The 23,996-nt window shown below is 37.7% G+C and overlaps 1 protein-coding gene across 1 annotated transcript in view; it reads right to left on the bottom strand.

The window, feature by feature from the left end:
* The window catches only part of LOC150100553 (uncharacterized), an 83,070-nt gene extending 70,405 nt beyond the window's left edge, over positions 1–12,665 (bottom strand). The window contains exon 1 of the mRNA XM_090401305.1: positions 11,931–12,665. The gene's annotated coding sequence lies outside the window, so the exon portion shown is untranslated. The remainder of the gene's footprint in view (positions 1–11,930) is intronic.
* Between the last annotated feature and the right edge of the window lie 11,331 nt (positions 12,666–23,996).

The following is a 23,996-nucleotide window of genomic DNA, read 5'->3' as shown; positions in this document are numbered from 1 at the left end:
AATGAAATTTAAGTATTCGCTGTGGAATTTCTTTTTTCGTTGTTGTGCAGTCGTTTGACTTCTTATTAATTGCAAGGAAAAAACTTAAATGCTCAATGATAAAACAGAAAGGTTTCTTAATGATCATTTGTTTTTTGTGGATCGCTCAGTTGAAATTATGGCGGAGGCTATAATGTATAATATATATATATATTAAACGAGGGTCGTAGCTCAGTTTGTAATGGGATACCATTACAAATGGTAAGAAAAGTTGAGTTCGATTCATACGGAATATAAAGGTTTCCCTTTCCGTAAATGCATTTTACTTTTCCGTCCTGAGGTTAGCGAATAGATGCAATTGGCAGACATGAAGACAGAGACAGGATTAATCGCCGTTAATTAGGTTTCTATGAAACTAAGTGACTCGGCTATGACAAGCCATTGGACTTAACACGTAAAGGGAAGATCGATTAACTCAGCACTTTTCGTGATGATGCGCAGTGAAAGTGAAGGTTTTGCCAATCCTATCTTAAAGCGAATTGAGGCTCTCCAAAAGCTCTTATTAGAAAAATCGACTTGAATTAAGCACATTCTCCTCCCTTATGCAGATATAAAAATCGTTCTGGGATTTAAAAAATTCATTAAATCAGCTATTAATTACTATGATGATGAGTTTCCTTTCATTCATACGGGTGGCAGGGGCAGCCATACTACGGAAGTGACTACGGGCAAGGTGGTTTCCCGTTGTCTTCCTTGCAGTACTTATATGTTATGGCTGTATCCTGTATGTTCACGGGGCCGGTTTGCCTGCTTGCGGGACGAAAACCCCCAGATAAAAGGGTGGTAAAAACCCTGCTGTGCACGCCCAGCTAACTTAGCTATGGCCGAGGAAGATCCTTCAGCTCCTCACGTCGTCGACTGGAATCGAACCCAGGACACTCCTTCCCCAGGCATAGGGTTGCGAAGTGCAAAGCCACTGGGCTAACAGCGCGGACATTAATTATTATATCATATTACAAATATTATTAATCACGTGGTTCAAAGTTAAACAAACAAATAAGCAAACCTGTTATGACACTTTATTTCTAAAATGTATTCCTCATCACTTTTTTTTTTTTTGCAGCATAATTTGAAGAAGAATATCTCCTTATCTTCATTGTCGAACGTGCATCTATCGACTTTCCTTCTACGATATTGGACTACGCTTTAACTTTGCAGCGAATCCATGGAGTGTAACAACCATCTACACCCACACAGTAAAAAAAAAAAAAAAAAAAAAAGTTATTTGTGAAGCAATACTAACATTTGCCAAGGAAGTCGATTTCAGACTTTCTTGACGCAAATGACATGTAAAACGTTCCTGGAAACTCTGTCTACACACCAACGAGATGAAATAAATCGGCCTCGTCATGGAGCCATGCCAAGCCTAAATTAGAGTTTGACGGATTAATGGGGAGCACAGCACACACACACACACACACTGAAACTTTATATATATATATATATATATTATATGCAGAAGACGTTAGTGCAAGGGGAGGAGAGACGCCAACTTCTTCGCTTATGCGTTCATGGAAGGGTTCCGTAGCATCGACCTTTCGGTCATAAATCGGAGAGTCCGGAGCGTGGCTGTAATTCCGATCACGCAGTTAAACAGCGAAAAGAAATAACAGTAGTTTTTGTTTCCGCCAACGCAAAAAACTACTTTTTTCCCCGTTTTTTTGCATACGACATGAACGATCGCTACATCGGAAGACTATCATCGATCACAACACTCGAATGCGTGTTTCCATAGCAACCGTAGGGTAAAAAAAAAAAAAAAAAAAAAAACATCAGCTGAAAAGGACACAGGCGGTAACTACGAGTTGCACAAAAGCTGAAATCGGTAAGCAAATTTGGCATTTAGATCTTATCGGAGTTTCCTTCTGGAGTGTGGCGAACAACTTCTAAGCAGATGTCCAAAAGGCATTTCAGATACGGTTCAAGGGGGAAACACAACGCGTTATTCACGCCCACTCTTCGGAAAGCTAGTATGTCTCATCAGTCTTTGGATCGAGCTATTTTTTTTTTAAATAAAATAAACAATAGTAATATAAAGAAAAGAATTGCGCTCTACCTTGCCTCATGAGAGCTTCGCATGTTTGTACCTAAATTCGATAAACAGGTGCCCGGATGAGAAAAGAGAACTTGCTCGCTTCTCCAGTTCACAACGCTTCAAATTAAAAAGAAAAGAAAAATAGCCTTTGACGAACAAAGTCACAAAAATCAGAAAAGATTCCCAAAGTATTCAAATAATGTACGGTTTTATCAAGAATTAGAATTGCTTTTATAACAACTAAAATCCCAGCAGTTCGCTTCAAGAATAGTATGACGTAAGGCAAAATAAGAGAGAGAAATGAAAGATAAAGAAAATGTCAAAAACACTTGAGTAGGGAACATCAGGTTATTGATTGAATATATATTTCAATTGCTTTAAATAAAAAAAAAAGTCCCAGTACAATGGATAGTACAGAGAGCTTGGAAAAGCGAAATAAACTAGCCCACTTTTCTTGCCCAGATCAATCAGTTGAAATCAACCTTGAACTGATCTGTTAGTGTACGTTGCCTGGGCATCCGGTAGGAACACTATGGAATAGTGAACTTACAACTGGTGTAAACTCTGACCAACAAAAGGACACATCCTATGAAATATCTAGCGGGTAGTTTAAAATGTTTTTTAATTGAAACCACGACCTAACCAATGTTATTCATCGATGATTGCTTTCAGAAGATGCATATTTATACGTCAGTTGCTGAGGAATTACAATTCATGCCATAGAAAACGAGAGATAATAAAATCTATTAAAACAAAACCAGGAAATGGTGAATTATACAACGTTCTTTTAAAAAGGGCGTGATTTTGCTGTATAATAATATAGTTTCGTTTTCATATTTCCATACTAGATTCGGCATTTATTTTCCCAGTGATAAGATGCACTACTTCCGTGATATTATTCGAATCCAACTTGAACCATTTTATTTGAGGCAAAGGGGAAAAAAATGAACATTAAATAAACAATATTTTAGCTTTCCCCCTCGTGCTTAAAGGCAAGGGGAAAAAAATCTGAATTGTATCTGTTTATATTTTTATGAACTTTATAGAATTCTCATCCTTTTAAGTTCCTCTGCTTACGTCTGTCGTGTAGCAAACCGTAATCAGCTGTTGAATGTCCTCTGGAGGCTTGCTCTTTAGCATTTGCTATGTTTGGGCTAGGCAAGATGAACAAAGCGCGTATGTCGTTGTTGGGTTGTAGTAATCACGTGACCCTGAGATACGAATTATGTAATTAGACAATTAACGCAGCCAAAGGAATGTCTCTCTCTCTCTCCCCAACTCCTTGTCTCAATTACATAATCTAGATGAGCATCGTTGTGTCAGTTCGTACTCATTCCCCACGAGCTTCTGCCCTCTATTTTTACCATTAAAATTCTGTCGTGAAAAGTTCTTTTGCACGGAGCTTAATTCAACAAGGCTATTTTACTTTTTTCATACTATCATGACGGTTCTTTAAGGGATCCAAAAATAATGACTGCACCGAGAAAAACAAGAGTATTTAATTTGATTAAATGAAATATTTTCATTGGCCTAATCAGACGGAAGACAGAACAAATTCATACGGAGAAAATATACAAGAAATAAAGAGTCGAATTGAATGTGTTGATGGCGACGTCTTCACGCTAGTTCAAAGAAGAGAAAGGTTCGGATAGAAAGTGATCATCGTTTAGTTCTCAGCAGGACAGAAACGAACATCGTGCTGAAACGAAAAGTGCGCAAGAAAGTTTTAGAAAGAATCCGAGTCGAGCATCTTTCATGGGATTTCAAGAAAAAATGAAAGAGTTTGAAGATAGAAATCAAACCACGGAAACTCAGCAGACATCGAAGAAAAGATTAATTGATTCAGCCACATGCGAGGAAGTTGTCTGCAAACACAGAAAAATTAGAACTTGGTAGTGGACTCGGGAAGTTAAAGGAACAGTCGTGGGATCTGAGAGAACACAGAAAAGAAAAAAAAAAAAAAACTTTGAGAAAGCAGCGAATGTAAAAGTAGCTAAACAAAAGTCATGGGAAGACTTTGGTAAGAATATAGAAAATAAATGTCGGAAAGGTGGCAAAATGATATGAAGGCTGCTGAAAAGGTTAAAAATAGATAAAAGAGTCCAGCGCAAATATATATATATATATATATATATATATATATACTATCCCCATATCGTAACAAAATCTAATGCGCAGTTCAAGAGCAGAAACAGGAAGGAATCTTGATGTATTCTGCCACGATCTTTTTTTTTCTTTTCTGCATAGAGGCATATGCACTCATTTCTTTGTGTTGTGATTAATCCGTCCTAACCAAATGTGGGAATGAAAGCCAAAGAATGTTCGTTACGTATTAAAATAATGGATCTCCAAAATAAAAATAAAAAAATCAGATATTTATAGATTAGGAGAACGTCGAACAGGAAAAGGGAAGAGTTGGAATGTTAATGATGACAAATTAGTCGAGTGGCTGACAGGTATCCGAGGAAACAAGTTAGTTGACAGTGCTCAAGACGCGTGAAGGGCGATAAGAAGTTCACTGCGTGACATAAATAATAGTAAAATTAGCGTTCGCGCGTGTTATCAACTTTTAGAAGTATGAGTACCGTTAACATGAAGGACCCAAACTGGGAACGCGTTTCATTGAGATCTTTTAGAAGGTCAAGAAAGTATTACCAAGATTTACAGAATCGTATGGATGATGTGACTTCAGTGTTTTGTTACTAAATGAAGTCACATGTTGTAACACCACTTTGGCTCGATGAGTTCAGCGAATGGGTTTTAAAAAATCGAACAAAGGCATTTTGGACAGTTGGGGGGGGGGGAGGAAAATGCACATTCACACCTCCTTTCTGTTTTTCATGAAGTAGCAGCTGAAGTTCATACCGAATTAAATGAACTAACTCAAACTTTTAATTCAAAAATTTTACATTTGAAATGATTTATGTCCGCGCGATTAGCCGAGTGGCTTCGCAACCATATGCCTGGGGAGGGGGGATGTCCTAGGTTCGATTCCCGTCGACGACGTGAGGAGCTGAAGGATCTGCCATTGCTCAGTTAGCCGGTCTTCGGAGTGGATTACAGGGTTTTTTCCCCAGTTTATTCGGGGTTTTCCTCCCGCAAACCGGCCCCGTGAACACACGCTTCGACAGACAGGGGATACAGGCCTACACATTTTATCGGTTACGGAAGCTTACCCGATAAAATGTGTAGGCCTGCGCGAAAGGTAACATACGGTGATGATGACAATTGATTTATTTTTCTTTTGAAAAATATAAATTGTAAAATCCACGCCCCAATGTTGTAAAGTGCCCACTTTAATGGTCCCCACTCTGCCTGCAGAATATTTTCACTAAAATAACTTAAAACATTGATAAAAATAGATTTTCGTTGGTGGATAATAAATAGCTTATAAAAAGTCTTTCGGTATTAGTATTTATAAATAATTAAAAATATAAAATTAATTCATTTTAAAACATTTCATTTTGTCTTGAGATACACATTGATATTTATTTTATCGAAATTAAAATTATAATTCGTAAATCTTTGTTTTTATTGGTAGTCACTGCGAGCTCCATAAATTGCGAAACAGCAACAGCATGCTAAAGAAATGAGGAAGCAAATGGTATTCCCTAGTTCAAATAAATTAAGAAATTAAATGGCATGAGTTCGACATAAATTAATATTCCTTGTTCGCACTAGTTGAAATATAATATTAAATCAGTCAAAAGCACAAACACTCGTGTTTTATTATATAAATATGTCGGAAATAAACTTCTGGAAGATAACATTAACGAGATGTTTCCAGAAAACCGAAAACAACTATTTGCGCATGCTCGATTCTAGTTTTTTTCGAAAGAAGACGGAGAACTAGAATAGCACAACAAGCAATGGGATCGGAGATCTGAAGATGAAAGACACAAGTTCCCCTTGATTTTTTCAAGTTAGTAATTTTAGCTGGGTTTGTGGTTAAAATGTAAACTATTTATGAATTTCATACTTCGGCTCATAAACTTCTGAAGGCCCCGCTATTATTACTGGATGTAGGTTAATGGCAACGCATTATGGCCGCGCTAGAATTCGAATAAAGGACTTGTATTTTGGGAAAAGGGAGGTCGCAGAGTAATTAGCGATCTTATTTCAGCGTGCTAGGGGGTCTCGACGTTCACATAAAAAATTTATATATTAGGTAACTGTTGTGCTATTACAGTTAACTGGGGAGACTTTCCACCCTTAACCACTTAGTTGGCTAACTCCCTCCTCTCCTCGAGGGCTTCGTGACAAAGGCTGATTCGCCCCTCCGCCAAAAGGATGTGCATGTTTCGAAAGATCCCAAGAAGTTTAAAAATGTAGTAGAAGAACTACAAAAATGAGCTTCGAATTCTTAATAAAATAATAAAAAAATGAAGACGTAATCCTTCTGGTTACTTTTAAGTAATTTAAGGCGATGCGATACAAAGAAACAGGACATGTGTGAAGTAAAAATTAAAACCAAAATTAATTTTATTTAAAAAAAGATTTTAAAGCTAATGTTGTTTTCATTAGAGTGAACACAATGTCTTCAACGTTCAGTTAGACGCAAGTTGACACTTCGTTCTGCCAGTGCGTTCTCTCTAACGAAGCTATTAGAGAAATGTTGTTAGCTTTTAAGTTTTTTTTTTTAAATAACTTTCAGTTTTATTTTAGCCGTGTTTTTAAACTGTGTTAAAAATCATTATATTATTATAACAACGTTGAAAGATTACGTCGTAAATGTAGGAGAGACGATTGTGTGTGTGTGTGTGTGTGTGTGTGTGTGTGTGTGTGTGTGTGTGTGTGTGTGTGTGTGTGTGTGTGTGTGTGTGTGTGTGTGTGTGTGTGTGTGTGTGCGTGCGTTTAGTAAAATAATAACTATATGTATTTTTGAAACCGGGAAAAGAAAAAAATTCAAGTCTGAACTCGAGTCGTTTTGGCAAGGGATTGTGTAAAGCGCTGATCTACGCTCCCTTAAAATGCAACATTCTAGTACAGATGTTCGATGTACTAGGAAGAAACTGACAAATTTCGGGATTAATTCTTTGAGTGATTTTAAGCAAAAAAAAGTGCTTAACATCAACATGAGTCCAATTTCGGATGGTGACGTCGCGTTACTCTGATTTTTCTGAAGCGATTCTCGGAGCATGTAAATAGCACTCCAATGGGCGCCGGCTAGATTTAACTTTGGTTTTTACCCACTTCGTATCGGCTAAGCTGTTAAGCAAATAGTATGATAACGTCTACCTCAGCTGTTAAGGATATCGACATTGTTTTCAAGACCTCATTGTCCCTAATCGACAAGTTTCTGTTCGTGTACTCCCAACATCCACGATGAACGGAGTTGGATCTGAAAATCACAATAATCACTGCATCGTTGAATTTTGGACACTTCGCGCTGCATTCCAAACGACCAACTAGCAACAACAGAGAGAGAGAGAGAGAGAGGACAACGTAAAAATGATTAAGAAACTCGAAAATATGTCTTCAAGTAAAAGGCATTTATAACATTTATAAGAACTTTGTTGATATTCAGGTTTTAAATAAGCGATTCTCCATCTCACGAGGAAGATTACAACTTTTGAAGATTCTGCTGCATTCAGCACGACGGTATTCTACTTTCTTCTTACAATCGGATAACAATCGAACTCATGACGATATAAACATTTTTGTTTTGTTTAAAAATTAGTCGAGCAATCGATCCGTGAAGTTGGGTTCGCTCCTCTTCGAGTACTTTGGATAACTTAAACCAAGGCTTTCTACAAATTCAGTCGAATTCCGCTGTTTTGCGACGTCGATATTTTAATATTGCGGTGATAATATTGCATACTTAACCAGTATTTCATGAATTTTAAATGAAGATGGAAATGTGTCCCAAATAATTAGTTACACACCTCGAGATGTAACAGATAATAGATTACATTTTTTATTATATTATAATGTGGTCAGTTATCTATGGGGAAAAACCTATATGGAACAATTTATAGTGTCTTTTCTAAATGATTCTTAAATTTCAGTCTACAAATATTTTTAAGTATTCTGCTTAGCAACCATCTTCAGAATTCGCCTCTGAAGATGCGCTGAAACATGTTCGAGTGGTGTCTGGAGGGACATGAAATGAGTCCAAGGCGCTCGCTCCAAATACACAGTGGCCTCCTTAGACTGATGTCCGTGGCTTATTTTGTATTGGCTTGTTTTTCTCAGGTTGCCCGTCAAGGATTCTTAAATTTATTACGGTAAAAATAAATCAGCGCACTAATGGCATAGAAATAAATGCTATCGTTCAACATACAAAAGATCATTCAGTAATTACTGTAATTAACAGTGCAGCAATCAAACAGTATCGATCGAGGCTAGTAATTTTCGATGGCTAAATTCTTGTCATTTCTGTAGTTTATAACCGATTAAAAGAGATATCGCAGCGATACGCAAAGTGCCTTCAGCTCGGAAAATGTCTAAACGATATTTTGTTTATCATGGTATTCCCCCCCCCCCTTTTCGGAATTAACTTTCTTATAAACAGTATAAAAACATCGTCGTGGTAAGAAAATCTGACTACAGATTAATTTCAAAAAGCAAAAGTGGTATCTTATATTCATTCGCCGTTTCTCTGAAATCGCCGTTTCAGAGAAACGGCGATTTCTTTAGCATAAGTGAGAATATTTTTATTATTAGGGGGACATCTCCAGGGAGTCCAAAGACTCATCGAGGGAGGGCACCTACTCTACACCTCTCCGTCTCTACCAATCGCAACTACCTTCTTCATCTACACCATCTACTGCCGACCATCACCACTAATATTTTCACAAACACATCCATGCCCACGACAGGATTCGAACCCGCAGACTTTTGGCTGGAGACGGATAACCTAACCGCTCGGCCCCAAGCCGGCATTATTGTTATATAAGTTTTGAACCTCACCTTCTCTCATTGCCAGAGTTCCTCCACTAAAACTCTGTTGAATATCCTAAATCTACTTTCATATTTAGAGAACCAAAAGATCATTCGTTTCTTCGTATCCCCCCCCCCCATTTCAGAAAAGTAATGGACTAATACAGCGAACATGGAAGTAGTAATGCGAGTTACTAAAAGCATGTCGTTGTCATCGAAGCACCTTCTATTGATCCATTGGGAAACTTTTTTTATGATATAAATCGCCAGGTGGATCCAAGTCATTTTGAACTGCTAAACAATTTGTTGCCATACTTTTATAAACATTAACAATCGAGAACCTTGGCTCACTCGGTTTTAAGGATTTTCGTTTTTCTTCCTTTAAAATAGGTAAACTAGTCCCGTGAACATACACACACACACACACACACACACACAAAAGAAAAAAACACTTGCCCTTAGAGGGAAGCAATAGACGAATAGCAACAGGCTACATGACATTGCCTAAAAATCGTAATTAGGGGACTTAACCTTGTCGAAGGACGGACGAAAATTGGATAGATTGAATCGAGAAAATGTTTATCGGGTTAAGTTTCGATAGGTTGATATTTAGTAATAATAGTAATAATAGTGGTAGAGTAACAGAGTAATCAGAATAATAACAGTTGTAGAGCATAGGGCGATAGTAATAATATTAGTAATATTTTATCACTAATATTAATATCTAGTAATATATAAAGGATAGTTAGTAGCTTACTGATACCAGATAAGCCACTAACTATCCTTCATAAGTAAACCAGGCAAACTTCAACTTGAAATCGCTACTATTTTAAGGCACTTGCGCCAATCATGCCCGAAGGTCGAATTTGAGTAAAATGACTTGCATGTAGGCCAGTCGAAGTTGGATGATGAATGATTTTGAATCTACTTCTGTTATTTGCGGGTAAAGTTCATCATTAAGGAGTCAACTATTAGTTAAAATTGTGAAGTCAGAAGGTGCTACTTTTAAAAATCTCTTATAAAAGGCTTGAGACAGATTGTTAATAAATAAGTTATTTGTTCATTTGATTCACAGATTAAAGTAAGAGAACAGAATTCGTGTAATCAGGCACCTGAAAGCAGTGTTACTTGCTGGCCTAGTTGTAACTAGTGGATGTGTGGTGTACTCCAGAAAGGCGGTACGTACCAGGCTGTACGTTTGACTACGGTGGGTGGCACTGCACCCACCGTAGTCAAAGTAGTCGCTGGGCGTAAAACCACCATCCTGCTAATTAGAGACCTCAAATGGCTTGGAAAGTGTTTGGTCTCTAGAAAAGGGTTTCGGGATTATTTAACACTGACTCCCCCCCTCCCCCCGGCTGCAAAACTAACATTCTATAGTTTTGCAGCCTTTCTTGGATGGAATTCATATTAAAAGTACTTACAGTATTAATAATCACGGCTATTCATGAAAATGAATATAAATAATCATAATTTTTTGTGCATAGAAAATGGATTCGAATCCCATCTAATAGGCGACGAACCTTTATCAGGGCATTTCAGAAGAACGTGAGCTGGCTGGTCTCAAACGAGGATTGCTCATCGTGTCAAACAGGCAAACCGACTACAAGAACAAACACTCCAACATACGTTAACCTTAGTTGCTTCGGCAGTGATTTAAAAAAGCAACGAACCCAGTCCTATCCAGCGTTGTTAATATTCGAGTCAATAAGAGAGGATATTTAAGTTTTAATTTTGACGAGCTGTGATGCATACACAAACGTATTTGCATATCGAAATAATAACGATTACAAAGATCGGGACACTTGTGGTGACATGGAAAAGAGAAACGTAATTTTGGTAGCTTTATTTCACACCCGCCGACTAATAAAGCTCATTTTCTTATTGGTTTAGGGTTCGATATCTAAGATAAGCTTAAGAAAGATATCAATTATATCTTTGAGTCATTTTCACAAAACTGTATTCATTAATCATATAAGCGGCAAGTTCTTGGTTGAGCATTCTTCGTCACTTACCTTCGAAAAGCATTTTTGGGGCATATTAAAAACAGGAATGAACTTGTTTATTAAGACTTTTCATTTTACTAAAATAGGCTTACTATGAACACCAGTTCAAAAAGCGAAAAACAAACCTACAACTTGAAGAGTCAATTACGGGGGGGGGGGTTTGAATACTCTGATGTCTTGGGTTTTGTTATCTGTAAATAAACAAATTCGCGATAGTTTTGTTAGCGGAGTTCTTTGCCTCCTTTTATCTTGTTTTCGGTTATCTTCTTCCTAAGAGCAAAGAGAGAAGACAATTTCGTCTTCATATGAGATTTTGCTTTATTTCGGTGTTCACTGCGATTTCATTTTTCCTTTGGACCTCGAGATGAAAGTTCAAGAAACTGTAGTACTGACACATCAATCTTAAATATGTGATATTTTCCCAAATCATTTTGAGCAACAAACTCTCTCTCTTTAATCCATGTTTCGGTATATAAACGAAATTCATACTCTTCCCCCCCCCCTCCTCTTTTTTTCATGTCCGTCCCATCCCATCCCACTTACGGAAGATTGGCAACTTACAGTGCATTACAGTAGACTAAAGATTAGGTAACATCGGAACTCCACTATAAAACTATCAAACACGTGACTTTTATTTTCATGACGCTCGAAAAAAGTTCCACGTTTTCAATAAACAGGATTATGATATCCCGTACTGGGATATCATAATCACTTTCCCAAGGATTCCTGCTACCGCATCCGATCGGAGAAACGAGGCATATCTAAATCATATACAACTCCATTAAAAAAAAAAAAGAAACAGATTGAAAATTCTACAAATAAATAAATAAGGTTAAACATCTGACACGAGTCGTTGACACCTAAAAAAATTACAGAAATTAAATTTACGCTCGAGTACAAAGGAAATGTCCGAAGTAGGGAAAGAAAGGCAGAACTACATTAACGAAAGTTGAAGATTCGGGACTCACCTGCAAACAGAAAGTGGCACGCCTCTATCACTGACGTACCGCTGCAGCCTGACAAAGAGACACGAAGCGAGAATCACCCTGAGGTAACAGTGGCTCACGTGGGTAGTAGACAGCGTGGCTTCCCCTTGTATTTTTTAAATAGTTTTTTTTTTTCAGTATTATTATCCGTTTGCCCACTGAGCTTTCGGAATGAATGAGGTCTCTAGTCGAGGTCGTACATCCGCACAAATGTGAGCACGATCAGATTAAAGCACTCCCCACACAGGTAAGAGGCGCCCCGACCTACGAACCAAACTACGTATACGCACGCACTCACACACACCTGTTGAGAAGGACGTGCTGGGCTGCTCAGACTACGGGACCGGAGATTAACAATGAAATGGTCACGTCCTTTTATCGTCCTCGTTTCACCCCGCGAGCTCCTAAACCATTGCAGTAATAATCCGCCCACGGCTTCGAGTTGGCAGTGCGTGCGTCCATGTCTCGGCCAAGCAGGCTCTCCGCACCGTCCCGCACTACTGCAGCCCGTTAAAATCGAGAGCAGCAAAGTTAAGGGCCTAACGGATACAAGTGAAAGGAAGCGTCAGCGACATCAGCCAGTAAGAATTTGGCTGCAGTCAATCCCCACGCTCTGAGGGAAGCTGTGATACTTTTCGCATGGCGTATGTTATCGCGAATGTGCTGCTTGAATCGAATTCTTTGTTTCACCAATTCGGATGTGTCGTTTCTGTAGAGGTTATCAACAGCGCGAATCTAAGGGACCGAAGGAGTTAGAGAAAGTTCACTCCTATCCCTAAGCATTACTTCTCTCTTGGAAGGTTAGCCTGCTTTCCTTTATGTTGACGTTGCTAAGCGACATTAGTCGGTGAGTAAGTGCTCCTAAATAAGAATGGCCAAATTAACTCGAGACACTTCGCCTCACTTACAGAGTTGTTGACTTCCGCAAACAAAAATTCGATTCCTCGTGCATTCTGAATACATACTGAAAATGCTGATTATATTTGATAGGTAGTAAATTCCAAACTAACGTCATTTTAAGAAATTACGTTAGTTTGGAATGTAGCCACTGAAGATGGTCTGTAATATTCAGACCGAAATATTTGGCAAATTAAACATTATTCTTGTGCAAACGTGTATATATTTCTAATCATTATGTCACAAGTTTCGTTAAAAAATCAAACGTAATTTTGTTCGATGAAGAATCCTTTTGAAATATGAGATTTTATTATAAACCTAAAACTGAAGTCTTTCATAACAGTACTGCGAGTATCCATTAGCAAGAACTTTAAAAAGTAATTTGTTTTAATTCAGGAATTCCTTTATGGTCAGGGGAAATCTACATTTTCTTTATTTGTTGCAATCTGATTTATTTCATAATTATCTGTGAAATTTATTTTATAAGTACAGTACGTAATCGAAGGTGTCGCCATAGGGAAGCTACTCTTTCTCTCCCTCCTCCTTAGCAAATTGAACGTCTGAAAGATTCTTAGTTTGTCCATACAACCTCAGCCATCATCCTGAATAGACCATATGGTTGAAGTCTTCAATTATGGCTACATGGCTACATCTTGGGGCTGTCCTAGCTCCATTCCTAACCCAAAATCACCAGCCTACACCCTGCATATCAAATTCCTTATGGAAAAGGACGGAAAATTAGTTTTCCTGGACATCCTCCTGTTCGCTCTTCATTTGGCATGATGACACTTTCAGTACATTCGTAAACTTACTTCCACAGACCGATACATACAACCTGACTCCGCACATCATTATTTTTTACGAAACATTGCCATAATTAAAATGCTTCTCAAGAGGGCCTCTTCCAACCCTCATGACTTTAATCTAGAACTTGACACTGTCCAAAGAATTATACAGCAGCAGCAGCAGAATGGTTTCAACCCAAAGAAGATCAAACATGTCATAGAATATTGTTCCTAAGAATTCCGATTCTGGGCGTAGCGACCTGATCCCACGCATAGTTGGAATGCATTACCTGCACTAATCTCATGCCTTACTTTCTTTCCTGTCAGCAAACTCTTCTCCACGACATCTTTACCACAGATAAACCGTCTCCTCTTTTCCTCCCAGATTAGATTCCTTATCATTGTCTTCTTTCATATTTTGGAAAGAGAGTCTAGATAGCTCAGCACTTTCTGAGATTGGTGTCGACACTACCTCAGAGTCATCACTTCATTAGCATTTAGGATACAAATGCAAATAGAAACAATCTCCATCCACCATTCATATATCCAAAGCTGGCCTCTGCTTTTGATCCAATAATCCCAAACAGCAATAACACAAACCACGGTATACTCTAACTGCCTTCAGTTAAAAAGGTGAGTTGTACGAGATGATATTCTATGTCAGAAAATTCCAAGTCTTGGATTGCCTTTTGCGACATTCTATCGCTTTGTTTTCTTAGTTTCATATTGATCTACTGTCTCTATCCGTCCTCAAGTTGTAACATTACTTTGGTTCTTTGACTTCTTATCCCTGAAGACTTAATGCTATCTTCCTCGGTAAAATATTAATCTCCAAAGCGCCACTAACTGGCTTCCTGTTTCTATTTCCACTGACCAAGTTGAAAGAGATGCTGAGACATTATTTTTAAGAAATTTAAGGCAAATAATCAAAACGAATAGAAAAGAACTTTCTTCACTCGTCCAACATTCAATATTTTCTTAACTAATTCTTCTGGTCAAGAAAACATTTCTTATTATTGACTCGGTCATAGGTCTTTGACCAGTTCGCCTTGCTAACCATCTGTGTTAGCTTGAAAAAGGTGTTTCTTCACTCAGTAATAACTAAGATCATAATACTATGCAAGTTTCTTCTCCTATTGACCAGCTCATTCTTCGTCTTTTTTCAAAAAACTACAATCGAATTGACAAATAAGAGTTTCATTTTCGACAAATGACGTCATAGAACCAATCATACATTTAGAACAAAAATGTGAACACATCCATGTCGATCTAAGAGTGCTTTTATTCACTTTAACTTATACCCAACAAAACTCTTAATATGTGTGTGGAGGGGGGGGGTGACTAGAGAACTTTTATTGGTCAAGCAAAAACAATGTGCCCCCCACTACCGAAAGTCTTGAGAGAACTGACTAGAAATCGCAGTTATGACACTCTAATACGACCGCAAATCACCTAATAAGAGTTCCGTTTTTGTTTTTGTTTTTTTTTCTCGTTATGATGTCTTCTAGTAATAGGAATTATGTTAAATGTGGGTCTAATTTCATTCTTACCAGGCAGGAAACGTTTAGGAAGTGTGCGGGAACCTTCGTAGTAGCTCAATTGATATTGACGATGCTCTACAGGTGGAAAGAACTTTGTCTGCGTGTCCCTGAGAAGGGCCTTAACATTCAAGCACAAAGTGGGATGTTCGTTTGATAACACGATGAATATAAGTTATTTTATTTGAGTAAAGGTAACATCAATTGTATCTTATAGCTCTTTCGAAAAACTATATTTCGAGTACTATCTTTAATAACTTATTTTGTTCTTTAGCACATTTTCAAAGCGTATGTTGAGATCCAAGCAAATTTCAGAACTGACGTCCAAGTCATTTTTATATCGCTCTCGTAGTTTGACTGTCATGACATTGACCAACATTGGTTGATTTTGCTTTAGTAATGGGGGGGGGGGGGAACAACAGTCAATTTCGTGATGAGACTGAATGGTACCACGAAATTTCTCCGAAGTGATTAACTATTAAAACAGTAATCTCATAATTTAGTCATCTAGACCGTGAGGAAATAATAACACCGGACTACAAGAATGGACTAACTACAGCAGTTCCCCGAATTATAGTCTGATTGCCAGGTATCGTTCTAGAGGAAAAATTACGAGTCAGGTGAAATTCAGCAACAGCATCTGAGCTGTCGATAGCGAAAATCAAGCTACAAACAATTAAAATAAACTATGTATGTTATAGAATATGTCATTTAGCCTGTGCCCATTACCTAACAGATATCTACTGTATTTTATTGGTATAATAAATCTACTTATTTACAAGTAAATCTACTCGCACTTCAGTAAACGGTATATATATATATATATATATATATATATATATATATATATATATATATATATATATATATATATATATATATATATATATATATATATGTGTGTGTGTGTGTGTGTGTGTGTACATTGCTTGGAAAGAAGTCAACGCACACCATGGTATGAGGAACAAGCAACCATGGCCCCCATCTTAAGATGCAGGACCTCTTTTTTACTGCGATGACTGCAGTCCTACGTGGCATCACAAGCGTGCGATAGCGATCAATGAGAATTGCAGACCATTCTTCCTGTACGCATGTAATCAGGTCCCGGATCGTTGTGGGTCGGACGTCCCTTGCCCTCACCTGACGCTCCAGCTCATCCTACAGATGTTGAATAAGGTCGAGATCAGGGCTCTGCGGAGGCAGTCAAGTGTGGTAACGTTCACATCCACAAATTGCGCAATTGCAGTAGCAGTCTTACGACACACTGCACCGTCTTGCTGAAAGAGACAAATGGTCAGTTACGTGGAAACGCCACAAAGTAGGAAGCACTGCACTCTCCAGAATGTTCTGATACCTCTCAAAGTTCAATTTTCGTGGTACTACAAACAGAGGTCAGAGGCCAAACCAGGAAAAACAGAACCATACCATCATCATACCGCCACCTTCGAATTTCATAATTGGGATTACGTATTCTAGTAAGAGACGTTCACTGGTGATCTTCCACACTCACACTCGTCCATCTGCTCGGTAGAGCGTGTAGCGTGATCCGTTGCTGCATAACACAGCTTTCTAAGCTTCCACGCGTCACTGAACACGACGCTGCATGTTAGTTCGGGTGATGTGGGCTTGCATATTGCAGTCCTACCATGGAAACTCATGTTGGGAGCCTCGCTTCTGAATGCTTTTGTGCAGATTCCTGTTCCGGTCGATGCCCGGGCATCGCCTGGAACAGGAATCTGCACAAAACTCCGCATTCAACCTGTCGGCGGACGGATAATGGCGGTTTTTACATATGCTGGTGTACAAAACCTAAGGAAATATTAGTTCTGAAGTTTACGACCTCAAGTTTCGACGAATCAGCTTGTGGCGATTTGTATAAGTGACGATTTCGAGCAGAAAGTAGGTACACATTCGTGGTAGCTCTCAACAGGAGAAAAGACAAAAGGCTGCGCTACATGAACTGTGTTTGAAGGAAGCTCTTTTCGTGAAGGAATAAAATTGCAAACCTGGATGTCTTGTAATATCTCAAAGACATTATTACGTAAGGAAGAATGCACATTATCTTATCATATGCTCTGGGAAGCGTTTCAAACCAATGGAAGTCGTTTGCTAAGAGGTCACCCTCGCTCTACGACGGAGCATGAGGAGAGATTTTTTGGATATAACAGCAAAACGTAATCAGCAGGTCAACTTGCAAATCGGCTCCATTCAAGCACAGGCACGCAAATATCTCAACAAACTGTAGCAAGACGTCTGTGGCAAGTCGTCCCACAGACTACAGTCGAGAAGGCTTGTAGATCATCATGGAGCGCGTTTTCAATGATATTGTATCCATAAAATTGGACAACACACCAATGTGTTAATATACTCTTTACAGATGAGAGTTGTTTTAGTCTTTCCTCTGAGTCTAGACGGTACTTGATCTGGCCTGAAAGTAGTACTGCTTACTATCGCGAGAATGTTCTTGGAAAGGATAGATACGGCGGTGCTGGGGTTATGGTGTGGGGAGGCATGCTTAATAACTGCACTGAGCTACGAGTGCTGGAAGAAAGGGACTATGACTGGTGAACGATATTGCAACCAAGTTCTTCAGCATCCTGTTCAATTGTTCCGTAGTGCTGTAAGCGAAGAATTCATTTTTATGGATGGCGATGCCACACCACATCGCACACGAGCAGTGGAGATATTTCTGGAGACTGAGGATATTAATCAAATCGAGTGGCCAGCACGCTCCTCGGCAGAGGGGTGTCGGACCTGGAGACCACCAAGGGCACCGAGCTATGTGGAAAAATTAAAAGAGATCTATAAGAACGATATCATTAGATATTATTGTGCATTTCGATGATGAATTGGAAGTTTCTACTATTTTAAAAGAAGATAAATAAAATGCAATACCACCACACAAGTACGTCTATATCATGTCGCAAGAGCGTCAACTTTTCCAAATGTAGAAACATTTTAGGGGCCCTGTAAATATTACCTCCAGAGGGACCCGAACCGGTTTAATTCGCCCCTGCTCCTCAGATCTCAACCCCATAGAACACGTTTCGGTCGCAATAGTAGATGCACTGTTGCTCGAAATTCCCCTCCAGAAAACAAACGAGGCTTATTCTTGCTCTGAAGGAGGTCTTGGCCAGTTTGCCTCACGAACTGATGAATCACTTGGTGTTAAGCATGGTGGGACATTGTGTGAGCTGCTCAGGATGGATATATTCCATACTGAAATGTCTCTCCGCATACTTTTCTGTAAGCACCGTACTTAATTCCTTAACTACGTCCTTAAGAAATTTCCAACTTCTGTCAAAAACGTTTTGCAATTCAACTTGTACGACATTTATAACACATTTTTTGTGTAATATATATTACTATGCTGGCAATAAATTTGTCCATATTTGGCTGTCGCCATGAATTTTTTTTTTCATATAGGGGAGAGTTGCCTAATGCACCGGCGCTTAAATCGTACTTTAGGTATTTTTCACAAACCAATTAATATAAGCGGTATCTAGCGGCTGGCACATAAACTAAATGACTAGTTTGTATTGTTGTGATTTTCATGAGTTATTAAGGTCAAAAAAAATCAGGTAAGTTCAATGTAAATTTTGACTTTATTTATATAGATGATATTGATCGAATAATATCATTTCACCGTACGTTACTAGAGTTTTTTTGATACTAGACTTGTTATATTATTTTCAATATTTGTTTTATAAAAACCATTTAACTCTTGTTAAGGTTATGTTAGTTTTTAAACGAAATGCATAGTTTCCTGAATCGTACCGCTGTAGTGTTTCTAAAATCGCACTGGTACGATTTAGGAAAATCGTACATTTTTATTATTTTGAAAAATTCTTCATTGTTCTTACAGCATGGAAAATATGCTCAATGGACTCCAGAAGGAATGGAAAAGGCCATGGAAGCATACAGAAATAAAAAGTACGGATATAATGAATGTTGCCGGCGATTTGGTATTCCGAAGCGAACATTTAAAAGGCATCTAGATGGGAAATTAAAGAGAGCTTTGTCAGCACCAAAAAGAAATGGAGTTCTGCAAGTATTACCCTCCAGCTGTAGAAGATGAACATGTGAATCATATTCTTTACCTTGAATCATTATTTTTTGGCCTAAATATAACAGATATTCGACGACTAGCATATAAAATAGCAGTGCAAAATAATATTGAACATAAATTTAATTGCAATACCAAATTGGCGGGTAAAAAATGGTTTTATAGATTCATGCGGAGGCATCCAAATCTTTCTGTTAGACAACCTGAAAATACTTCAATTGCTCGTGCTAAAGGTTTTAATAGGGAAGCCGTCGATAATATTTTAAGTTATTGTCACAAATAGATAAAGGATTTATAATGTTGACGAAAGTGGTTTTTCCACAGTACAAAAAAAAATGTGGAAAGCTAGTGGGACAGAAAGGTAAGAAAAGAATAGGAAGAGTGGTTAGCAGTGAAAAAGGAACGAACACAACTGTAGTTTGCTGTACCAATGCAGCTGCAATGTTTGTTCCACCAATGTTTATTTTTAAAAGGAAGCGATTGACGCCACAACTTGGTAAACGAACACCGGCAAGTAGTTTCACTGAAGTTGCAGAACGTGGATTTATAACCAGCGAATTATTTTTGAAATGGTTACAGCACTTTATTGATTTTGTTAAACCAGATGCGAACAGAAAAGTTATTTTATTGCTCGACGGCCACACGACCCATACAAAAAATTTAGAGGCATTAAATTTGGCACGTGCAAATGGCGTAATCCTTTTACAGTTACCAGGACATACCACACACAGATTACAGCCCTTGGATGTTGGTGTGTTTTGTCCCATGCAAACATACTACGAACACTCTCTTGACCAGTGGATGACAAATCATGCAGGCCAAAACATTACTCAGTATGATGTAACTGAAATAATAACTGCAGCTTATTATAGAGCTGCATCTGTTGGAAATGCAGTGAATGCTTTTAAAAGTAGTGGATGCTGGCCAGTTAATCCTCTCGTTTTTGGTGATGCAGATTTTGCTCCTAGTAATCTTTTAACACATGAAGAAAATGTTGAAAAAAATTCTCAAAACGATATTGCGTTTTCCGAAAATGAGTTAAATGAGACTGAAACTGAAGATCCTCAGATTGCAATTGAATCCGGCACGTAGAAATTAATGAGATGGATGAATCAAAAGAGATGTTCAACCTAGTTCTTCTTTAAAAGTTCCTATTGCCGAAATATCACCGATTCCAACAAATACTGGTAAGAACCGACGAGCAGCTCAACCAGCTCTGAAGGAAAAGAAACTAGCAAAGATTGATTCGATGAGCAAGACGTTGCAACATCTAAAGAATGCCTCCCAAAGACTTTCGAAAAATGGGAGTTCTGATAAAGTTCATTTTAACGCTCCATCAACAAGTACCGCTCCAGCAATTAATATATCTGTAAATGAAGAAGAGTGGTTCTGCTTCCTTTGTCGACAAGCACGTTTAGAAAATATGATTCAATGCATTACTTGCAAGTTATGGGTTCATGAAAGTTGTGGTGGTGTACTGAAAAAGGACAAAATATATTACTGCCCCAAATGTGATTTATAAAAATCCCTAAACATTTTGTAATTTTTCAGTTCTGTTTATAAATAAATTGACTTTCTAGAATAAGTTTCATATTACTGTCATTTCCTTATTCACAATTATTAGGTACAATTTTGGAAATAGACCAGTACGATTTAAGCACAGGGTTTCCTAAATGGTACCGATTGCAGGGTCATAAAAAAACGTTTAAAACTTGCAAAAAAGGTAAAAAACGTGCTAAAAATACAGACATGAGATGCATAAGGAATCAATTTGTAGAAACAAATGATTTATCATTTAAAAGCATATTGGGCAATAAATATGTCAAAAATGTCTTAAGCAGTACGATTTGAGCAACTCTCTCCCCTACTTGGAAAAATGTAGTTAGTTCTTAGCTTCTGGACACCAGTGTATTATCCTTTGTAGCACCCTACGGTAACGTTTGGTGAGTGTAGTGGGTCGTCCACTGCGGTAGCACTTGCAGTTGACTCCCTGAGCTTCCTTTTCAGTTTGGTATCGCTGCTTGTTGACTTGGGATGGCCCAACTTGCCAGCAGTTTTCCGAACAGATAGGCATGCCAAATGACATCCTATGAGAACGATTCTTTCAAGCCACGTCAGTTCCCTTCTCGCAGCCATTTCATTCGGACACACTTGCACCGATTTAGGAGCATCATATTCCTCCAATTTATACCGGCTAAAAACATGTATGAAAACCTTTAAATAAAATTTAAAATTTTATTTAAATATCCAGTCCCATACGTTGGTATGTAATATTTTCTGATTGGGGAATTTTGAATTACTGTGAAAGCAATTAGGGTTGGAATTGCGTTGGATTGCAATACACGATTTCGTGTATTGCTGTATTGAGAAAGCTCTTCTACCATCAGCCGTAAAAGTCCTTAAACGTGCGTAAAATTCTGGAAGCTGGTGGAGGAGTGCAACTAAAAGCGAATTTAATTTTATAGGTAACAAATAAAGACTCGAAATTCGAAATTTGGTGACAGCTCACTACGCACTCGTGAATATGCTAATAATTTCGAGATTTCAGATTCTTTTAAAAAAAAACAAAATAATATATCAGGTCTTTTAATTATTTCTTGACAAATATGCTTTCTTTCCTTTTTTCTATCTACATAATTATATTGAAGCAAAATTTCGATCTTCTATTACAATTTTTTTAAAAAAATTAAAGCATTGCGTTCGAGTATTCAGCTTTAAGATGTTGACTATTAATTTTTAACAGTAAATGGTGAAATAACGGTGCAAACGTTATAAAGTACTCATCAAAATATATTTATACACTCTGTGCCATCAAATAAATTGAAAAAATGGATCGACTTAATTCGAAACGAAAATGTAAACACAAAAATGTCATAAATGGTGCGAGCTCGAGGTTTGTGTTACAAAATTGCAAAACAAGAGTTAATCTACTTTAATTTTTCCGTAAATGTGAATGACTGTAGATTTTCTTAAACTATAGGCATATTATTTGTTGTGACCCCCCACACTTATTTAGTTGAATTGCATTTGAAATAGTCTGGTGTTAAACTCGTTTCCTTATAAGATCTGGATTGCAAAGTAATTGCTCTCAATGAATAATGCAGTTTTGTTTCCATCATACGTTGGGTCCAGAGGGAAATGTTATTTGCCTACGCCACAGATCGACTAACTCGGAAATCAGCGCTGAAAAAATGCCCAAAATAGAAAACAGAAACTGGAATCGACTTTTTCAGAGTAAAATGTGTCATTATTAGGACGGACGTTAATGGAGTACGAGCGGAAAGTTGCCATATCGTAAAAGATGGCAAAAAATCATATTTTCTATATGGTACAAATAAACCATATTTATGATATGGTTTATTTGTATCTTTCCTTTCGCTTTCAAACTACACAAACACTTAAGTGACGATATTAAAATCAAAATATTCCTCAGCGAAAATATATGATGGTCTTTTAATCATTACGTACTTTTAAAGAATCAAATAAAATAACTACAACTGGCTGTAATTATCTTTTAAAGATATTTTAAAGATATACCTCAGCTGCTTTGCAACACAAGGCTGAACTTTGTTATAATATTCACTTACCGTAGGAACATGCACCTGCGTTGTACTGTATTAGGTTTTTATGCGCAGCAAGTATGTGCATGTGTAGGAAACATCTTCAAGAACCGGCTAATCGAAAACGTTGGTTGATGTAACTTGCGTATTCGACTGAAAGCATATCATCAATGCTGTATTCAATTGTGCAACCAAAAAGAATTTATTCACTCTCTTAAGAAGTGCAATCTAGTGGCAACATTTATTCCATTCAACAAAGAACTGGTTCCCATCATTTAAAGATAAACGTTTCCCTCTTGTTCTTCCTGGCATCTGCGAAATTCCTTGTGACTGTCACCTTTTTGTACTTTGGACAAACTGGATGTTCAGTGGGGGAAAAAAAAGAATACGTAAACACCAGTCTTATATCACCAATTGGTGTTTTCGTATTCTTTCGTATTTCTTTTCGTATCCATCGAATTGATAGCGACCACAGTATCCTATGGACTTGAAAGTTGAATTAACCAAACATTTCTGCAATTATTCAATAAAGATAGAAAAGTTGTGTGTTATTAGTGAGTAAAAGTTTAGAGCTATATTGCTAAGGTTAAGTCATCACAATGAATAACTAAATTATTAAAGATAAACAAGCTTGGGAATAATGAAGATATTCACCACTTTACAAATATTCAATAAGACCACATTTGGACTAATATACTGAAATATGATCACCTGGATTCCAAGGATATGCTAAAAACATTTGAAAAGATCCAGTAACGAACAATCAGGATGACAACTGATCAATATAATTGTTTCTATCAGGGGTAAATTGAGGATATATGATGGAAACTTTCAAATTTCTATCATTTATGCGCATACAGTACATACACGTGCGATTTTGTAGTTGTGCCAGTGAAGGTAGACCTACGGTAATAACTGGAAGCTGGATAGGAGTGTTGTTATGATGAGTGTGATATCTAGGTTCTTTTCATGGGTATAGTGTGTGTAGAATGGAATATTGCTAGGTGTAAGTGCATCTTTAGTAAATGTGTTCCAAGTGCGATATGAAAAATATTCGATATTAGTGTCAAAATAAATCTTGTTATTATTATTATTATGAAAAAAAAAAAAATCAGCTAACGCCTTTTTATTCCCGTATAGGGAGTAGGCGAGGCATTTAGCCCTGTCTAACTTTTGGAGACTGAGTGGGCAGTTCAATCTCC

The sequence above is a fragment of the Typopeltis vanoorti genome, chromosome 12, assembly GCF_054136105.1.
Source record: "Typopeltis vanoorti isolate ZY-2024b chromosome 12, IOZ_Tvanoo_1.0, whole genome shotgun sequence".
Taxonomy (NCBI): Eukaryota; Metazoa; Arthropoda; class Arachnida; order Uropygi; family Thelyphonidae; genus Typopeltis; species Typopeltis vanoorti.
This window is presented reverse-complemented; position numbering and strand designations above follow the sequence as displayed.